The sequence below is a fragment of the Eriocheir sinensis genome, chromosome 3, assembly GCF_024679095.1.
Source record: "Eriocheir sinensis breed Jianghai 21 chromosome 3, ASM2467909v1, whole genome shotgun sequence".
NCBI lineage: Eukaryota > Metazoa > Arthropoda > Malacostraca > Decapoda > Varunidae > Eriocheir > Eriocheir sinensis.
This window is the reverse complement of record NC_066511.1, coordinates 18113324-18121114: the sequence shown is the minus strand read 5'-3', so window position 1 is coordinate 18121114 and position 7791 is coordinate 18113324. Positions and strand designations below refer to the sequence as shown.

The window sequence follows — 7791 nt, the reverse complement described above, 5'->3', positions numbered from 1 at the left end:
GAATACGTAAGTTGAGAATGTAAAATATTCATATTATAAAAGGATAGGAGAAACTTTCTAGTCACAGAAATATAGAAAATAAAAGTTTTTAATATGATGAGCAGATGCCATGTAATATTAAAGCCTCTCCGTCGGCAGGATCTTGAAGGCGCTCAAACCCGTACCAGACGTCATTACTTCCCTTTGCAAACATCGTGATTAATATTTACTTCATCCCGTACGACCAACACAACAGAAGCCCCACCACAGCTCACCTCATTACCCTCCTTCCACATCTCTAGCTTCAAGTTCCCTGTCTCCCCCCTACTACTCCCCTTTCTTTCTAAATACACTCCCCCCACAAACTCCTCTGTCTCACTACTCCATACACCCCTTGCCCCTTAAAAAATACCTGTTTCCCCACCCATTACTCCCTCCCCACAAACTCCCCTTTCTTTCTAAATACACTCCCCCCACAAACTCCTCTGTCTCCCTACTCCATACACCCCTTGTCCCTTAAAAAAATACCTGTTTCCCCACCCATTACTCCCTCCCCACAAACTCCCCTTACTTTCTAAATACACTCCCCCTACAAACTCCTGTCTCACTACTCCATACACCCCTTGCCCCTTAAAAAATACCTGTTTCCCCACCCATTACTCCTTCCCCACAAACTCCCCTTTCTTTCTAAATACACTCCCCCTACAAACTCCTCTGTCTCACTACTCCATACACCCCTCGCCCCTTAAAAAATACCTGTTTCCCCATCCATTACTCCCTCCCCACATACTCCCCTTTCTTTCTAAATACACTCCCCCTACAAACTACTCTGTCTCCATACTCCATACACCTCTTGCCCCTTAAAAAATACCTGTTTCCCCATCCATTAATCCTTCCCCACAAACTCCCCTTACTTTCTAAATATACATTCCCCCTACAAGCCCCTCTGTCTCCCTATCTCCCTACATCCCTACATAAGCTGACGAAGAGTAACAAGTGCACAAAACTGGCACAAGCGGAGCCGAGTGTTTACATCAGCATTATCCGCTCGCCACTCGCTCCCTCCTGTCGCACAATGAGAGGGAAACTTGAGTCAACATTATACGCGTCTCTGGACTCCGCGTCTGAGAGCGAGTCTGAACCATACTCAAGGATCTGGACACGGAACGGGGGGAGGGGATCATCTTTTTTTTTTCCATTTTAATAGCAAGAAGACGAGTAGCTAGCTTCTCTCTGGCACAAAGTCCGCCTTGGTGAAGTGGAAAAAATGATGCACCTTTCAAAGAGGGCACAGCTTCAGCGAGAGGAAAAAATATTGACGGTAATAATAATTGCCTTCTCAGAGATTTCGTTTGAGAGGAGAAAAATGCGACAACGACTCTGTGTGAAAAGGAGGCAAGGAGAGAAAAATTTAGAGGAGGACGGAAAGAAGGGAGAGAGAGAGAGAGAGAGAGAGAGAGAGAGAGAGAGAGAGAGAGAGAGAGAGAGAGAGAGAGAGAGAGAGAGAGAGAGAGAGAGAGAGAGAGAGAGAGACCAAATAAACAAAACAAAGCCCAAACAAGACTGGGGGATCTATGACAACCACGTATTATAATGTCTCAACCTCATATCACAACCTCCACCACCGACAACAACCATAACAACAACAAAGCGGTTTTAACTTCAGGAAATCGAATACCTACTGCTGTTTACTATACCCACCCATACACAACAATAGTAACCCTCTATCTCCATCATTTTACCCCCTCCCCTGCCAACCATATCACCTTAGCACCACACCCACTGCACCCCTTCCACCCCATTTCCTCCCACCATCCTTTAGCGTCGTCAACACCAACGCAGTATTACCTTCAGCACTACAGTCATATTTGTTCATCAAGAATATCAGCAGCAATTTCAATTTCACCGTTTCGCCCCCTTCGCAGTGCTCTCCCTTTCCCCTCACCACCAACATGTGCCACCGACAACAACGTGGGGCTGTATTTTCAGGACTTCGTCGTTCCCGTGTATCATTACGACTAGAACAACGAAACTTTACTCCTCCTTCCCTGCAACCTCCCAACTTTTAACTTCCGACTATCCTTTACTGCCAACAACAACGCGGGAATATATTTATTTATTTATTTTCAGAACATCAAGTATCCCTTTTTATCATCTATATATCTCTATATCTATTGATCTATTTATCTATCGATCTACTTACATACATAGATACAACACATTTACAACACCCTAATCTCCTGTTCCCCGCCCTATTCCCCATACCTTTTGCGGCGGGTGAGGCGTCAATGGACCAAGGAAGTACCACCAGTCATACAGGCACGCGGCGAGGGACAGGTGGCTGGGAGTCTTACGTTATTCCAGTTTTTCATACATATACAACCCTATATCACCCACTATCATCCCCCTTCCCCCCTCCTGCCCACCTCCCCGCCCCCAGGTGAGTCAGGATGGTGGCAGGAGGAAGCACGAGGCGGACAGGCACACGGCGACGGGCAGGTGATTGGCCTGATGAAGGGGAATATCCTGCAGGACTCGTTTGGTTACCAGCTGCGCCGCGGCGGCCACCCCCTCACCGCCCCGCAGGCCCACAGGCAGGCAGGAACAGGAAGACCGGCAGGCAACTATCAGTCAGTCAGCCCCTTCACCACCCCACCCTCGCCCCCACCCACGCTCTCGTCCAAGTGTTTTGTCCCTTCTCCTTTAAAACAAGCACTCATCTACGCCTGCCATGTCAAGAACGTGTGAAAATTAGCCCCCTCTGACTTCTATCGTATTACTACTGTATTGTTATCAGTAGCAGAAGCAGAAGCAACAGTAGAAACAGCAGCAGTAGCAGAAACAGAGGTAGTAGTAGTAGTAGTAGTAGTAGTAGTAGTAGTAGTAGTAGTAATAGCAGCAACTCTAGCAACACCAACACATAGCCTACAACAGCAGTAGCAGCAGAGCAGTAGCAGTAGTCTTACAAACTAAAGTCTTCGTTTCCATCAAACATTTCTCGCTCGGGAGGAAATATCAAAGATGGAAAGATTATTATCAAACGAAAAAACTGGTTCCTCTGTCCTCTCATTATTCTCGGTAATTCATAAATAACAAGAAAAGTTCGTAATACGGCAAAAAAACGAAATTTATTTTTGTTTTCTCCTTTCACCGTGGAAATGAACCCTACGATCGGGAGGCTCGTCCATTACCCACATCACCTGTGTCGATTCTAAATAAGGGTTGTAGGACATAGGGACGCATTGTGTGATCTCTGTCCACGTGTCTAAGGAGAAAACAACTAGTAGAAAACGTTTAGCATGGGCCCCGGACTTCCCTCTTAACATTATCTAAGGGAAAAACGATAGTTATTTGAAAAGTTCTCTCATACCAAGAATTTCGCTCGTCACTTTTCTATGAAGAGATTACTTGTGTTGACAATGTTTGTTTAATGCCAATTCGAAGACTTCTCCCTAGTCCCGGGAATTTTTGTCTATTACCCTATGAAGAAAACAAAGGTAGTTTAAAAAAAAACTTTGCCCAGACCCGGGATCGAACCGGGGACCTTTAGATCTTCAGTCTAACGCTCTCCCAACTGAGCTATCTAGGCCGTGAAGGTGCCGCTCCCGCACTGTCATCGGCGGCGCCATGCCTCCGACAGTGTGATGCCTACCAGTGGCAGCATCAGCAGCTACAAGAAGAATGATGATGATAATTATGCTTCTGATGATAATAGGATGGACCGCATATTAACAACACACACACACACACACACACACAGGTAGGTGAGTCACATCACACAAAAACACACTTCAAATAATATATCAACCAAATTGTCCGGTCCCTTCATTCACATTTTTTTTTTTCCTCCTCTAGCAACACAATGGTGCCGGCGAGAAAGTGTATGCAAATGAGCTTCCAACAATTCACCGTCAGGACGCCGAGGATTCTTGGGGCGTGATAGGGAACGATGTTTTTATGGCAGCAGAAAGTTACATCATCTTTTCCGGGGTAAATGTATAAATGCAAATTGTAATGTGTGTGTGTGTGTGTGTGTGTGTGTGTGTGTGTGTGTGTGAGAGAGAGAGAGAGAGAGAGAGAGAGAGAGAGAGAGAGAGAGAGAGAGAGATTATACCTTTAACTTAACCTTGATATTTTTTTTACCAGCAAGGCAGGCAGCTCAAGGACAATAAACAAACAAAAATAACAAAAAACCGCTAGACGGCGCTGCTCCAAAAAAAAAAAAAAAATAGAACGAGAAGCCAAAAGAGAAGCCAATTTCGAGTGGAGAGGAGTCTTGATACTCTTCATTAGCATTAGTTGATTTTAAAGTGTATATAGTAAGACAAAAAAAACAGATGACCAATTTCTTTTTCAATTAATCATTACTCTTGAGGTTATTATAGACGGGAACACCTCTTCCTGTCTCCATAGAACCCGTATACGCGAAATGACCGGATGAAAGAGAGAGAGAGAGAGAGAGAGAGAGAGAGAGAGAGAGAGAGAGACTCCCCGCTTAAATCTTAGCTTGCCATCAACATGTGAGGATTTTCTCTCTCTCTCTCTCTCTCTCTCTCTCACCGCACAGGTAAGCAAGGTTGTAATCATAGGTGTATTATGGAAAATCGTCTATCTCAACTTTGTTTTCACACACACACACACACACACACACACACACACACACACACACACAAGCATCTATATAGCACTTTCTTTTTATATCTATACTGAATGGGGAGTTTTCAGTTAATCAATAGTCCAACCGTCCTCTTTGAAGACCGCTAAAACAATTAAGGCGCTTTTCAATTGTTTTCATACAGGCTGAATGAATAAGCTGTGTCGCATCCTTCCCGACGTTCAACGATTCGGAAGTCTTCATGAGTACCCTTAAATTTGTCGCCTCGCCACATCCGCGGCTCCACACGCGAGTCGTCTGCGTGAGGGACCCCAGACGCAGAATTCTATGGTTGGTTACGTCGCCCATCAAGGGATAAAGGAAGTAGACCTCTTGATGGATGAATGTTTGCACGAATGACGAGGTAATCACCACCACCACCAGTAGAAGCCATACGTTTAGTTTTTACTGCTTCTAATGGAGTCATCTATGGAATCCCTCTGCTTGTCATAAACTACAGGAGTAAGATGAATGTATATGGTCCTCCGGTGTTCTTTCGGGGGAATTTATCTTTTTTCTTGGGTGGGGGGCACGGCCAATCTCCTTTGCTGATCATATAAATAATTTGTATGTGTTTATTCTCACAAGCAAAGACCATTCTCGTACAAGATCTACATGCAGTGCGTCAGGGCATCAGTAAGGAGTTTGTGTGCGGCCCGGGTGGTGACGGCGGGATGGTGGGCGCCCTCACCTTGCGTCCGGAAGTCCCGGCGACACGGCTTGAATTATGAACAGATCAGGCAACACACGGCCACCTCAGCTGCCCATATGTCCAGCACCCAAGGCAGGCGAGGGTAATAACCTGGATGATGGAGTGCACCGTGTTCCAGTTTAACGAGTGAAATAGACGCCATCAGTGGTTCGAGGGGCAGGAAGTCACCGCCGAGGGAGTGACGATGAACGGCAACTGTTTCCGCCCATCTGAACCTAGAGGATGAACCTTTTGGTGGGTTCTGCGTGTGGGCGCCGAGTAAGGTCAGTACATCGTTGCCATATTATCGTATTCACCACCTTGTATTCATCCTTTTTAAGCCTCAAACTCTCGTACCTACACAAATAACGGTAGAAAATCAAAATTAGCGTTAAAACTCATATATGTTGATGTTCCTTTGTTTGTTTTTGCTATAGATATCAGTCAGAAACTACGAAAATGTTATGCGATGAGTACGATAATTTGGCAACGCTGGGTCAGTATTTCAAGGTGTTTTAGAGATATACTTTAACTTGTGTCTAAACATCAAGAAACACGATTGACTTTTATGTTGGACCAGTCGTGTGGGTGGCCCGTTAACTATGTATCTCAAGGGGACTTTTAAAAATAATAAAGTTGGGGACATGCGCGTAGTATCAGTGCTCATCTCCGTCGCATTACCCCATAAGTGTTTACGTTAATATATACATCGCAACTAACAGGGTGAGCCTCTGTGGCGGACTCTTCATGTGGACGTCTTATGCATTCAATGTCTGACGGAAGCTATGAGATTTTTTTTTATACTCGCTTGGTATAGACAAAATTAATTAGTGTACTTGATTAATGAATTGTTTAATCATATATTTGTATCTATATTGCTAAGAATGTGGGCAGTACCAAAGGAACACTTTATCAGGACACCTCTCCTCCCGAAATTGACCTCTCTTTTTGGCCACTTCTTTTGATTCTTTTTTGTAGGAGCAGCGAGTAGCGGGCTTTTTTATTATTGTTTCCTTTTTTGTGCCCTTGAGCTGTATCCTTTGTTGTAAAAAATAAAAATTCTTATTATGTTCTCTTAAGTTTGTTGGGGGAGCTTGAGGCGAGGCGTTCAGGTGCGTCGCCTGATGAGTGTGGGACGCGCCTTGACCCGTCCTCCCGCCCGCCCCGCCCCGCCCATTAGTGTCCAGATGATCCACCGCCAAGGAAGAACAACTATTTATTTACCCCTTTGCCCCGCGCACGATAATTTTAAATGGATGGCAATTAACGTTGTGAGTAATCAATAATGCCAAAGTTAATTTCCCCGTCGACACAATGACTGCCCGTTCCTTGGTCAGGTTTTTACCGCAACTTTTATATTTACGATACTCCACCTCGAGAAAACCTGTGCGACTACTCCAAGACCCGGTACTCGGCTGCCAAAGGAAAGAAGAGAGAAAAAAAATACTCAAATTAAAAACACTTCTGGATTCAGGCAGGTATTCTTCACATGGTCTCTCGCTAACTGAAATAATTACGTCAATAACATCTCATAAACTTGGGTAACCGGATACGCTAATGCAAAACCCAGATAAGAAAGAATAGACGCAGAAAAATACTGACTGAAACCGAAGTAACCGTGTGAATGTGAGAGGGCAGAGAGTGGGAATGAGGACAGTGCTAGAATAGGATGAAGGAAGTGCGTTGACTGTGAGTGTGTTTGTGGGGGAGGAGAGGAAATGACTGCAGTTGAAAGAGAGAAAAGAAAGCAAACATGTAAGACTGCCATAACTACGAGTGTGTATCCGCATGCATATTTCCAATCTCTCTGCGGGTATGTGGTCCCTGAGTGAAGACGCTTGGCTGTAGCTTCGAAAAATAGGCACGGGGTGTTCTGGAAAATACTCATTGTGATTCCCACTCCAAATTACCCAAAATGTCTCCAACTAAACAACGTAACCTAACCTAACCTAACCTGTTTAAGAGTGGCCGCCACATACCCCCGTACAGAGAAGGGAAACACGCCATCATCCACATATGGAGGAAGACGTAAATATGGGAAGAAGGAAAGCAAGTGCATGAATGGGAGCGACGAAACTGCGGAGCTCATGATCATGGGAGTGTGGGAGAGCTGAAAGAACGCGACCCAGGCTGAGGCGACGTAGTGAATAAGCGTGGGAGAAATAATCGCACTGAGGGAGGTTGGAAGTGCAGGCAGAAAGCGACTGGAGTTGAGATGACAGCGCGTGTGTGTGTGTGTGTGTGTGTGTGTGTGTGTGTGTGTGCCTGCCAGGAAGGAGTGGGAAGGAGAGCGAGGGGACCGATGTGAGAGGGTGAAAAAATGTATTGGGAGGGGATGTTAATGAGGGAAGGGAGTGAGGTTTAGCAACTTAAGAGTAAAAATGTTGATGATAAGGAGAAGCAGGAGGAGGAGGAGGAGGAGGAGAAGGGGGGGGCATAATGAATAAAGGAAGTGTATGGAACGCTA

The 7791-nt window shown here is 45.2% G+C and overlaps 1 non-coding gene across 1 annotated transcript; it reads right to left on the bottom strand.

Moving 5' to 3' along the window:
* Positions 1-3495: 3495 nt before the first annotated feature.
* Trnaf-gaa (transfer RNA phenylalanine (anticodon GAA)) lies at positions 3496-3568 on the bottom strand. Its single transcript has one exon. It is a non-coding gene; the product is annotated as a tRNA-Phe (tRNA).
* Between the last annotated feature and the right edge of the window lie 4223 nt (positions 3569-7791).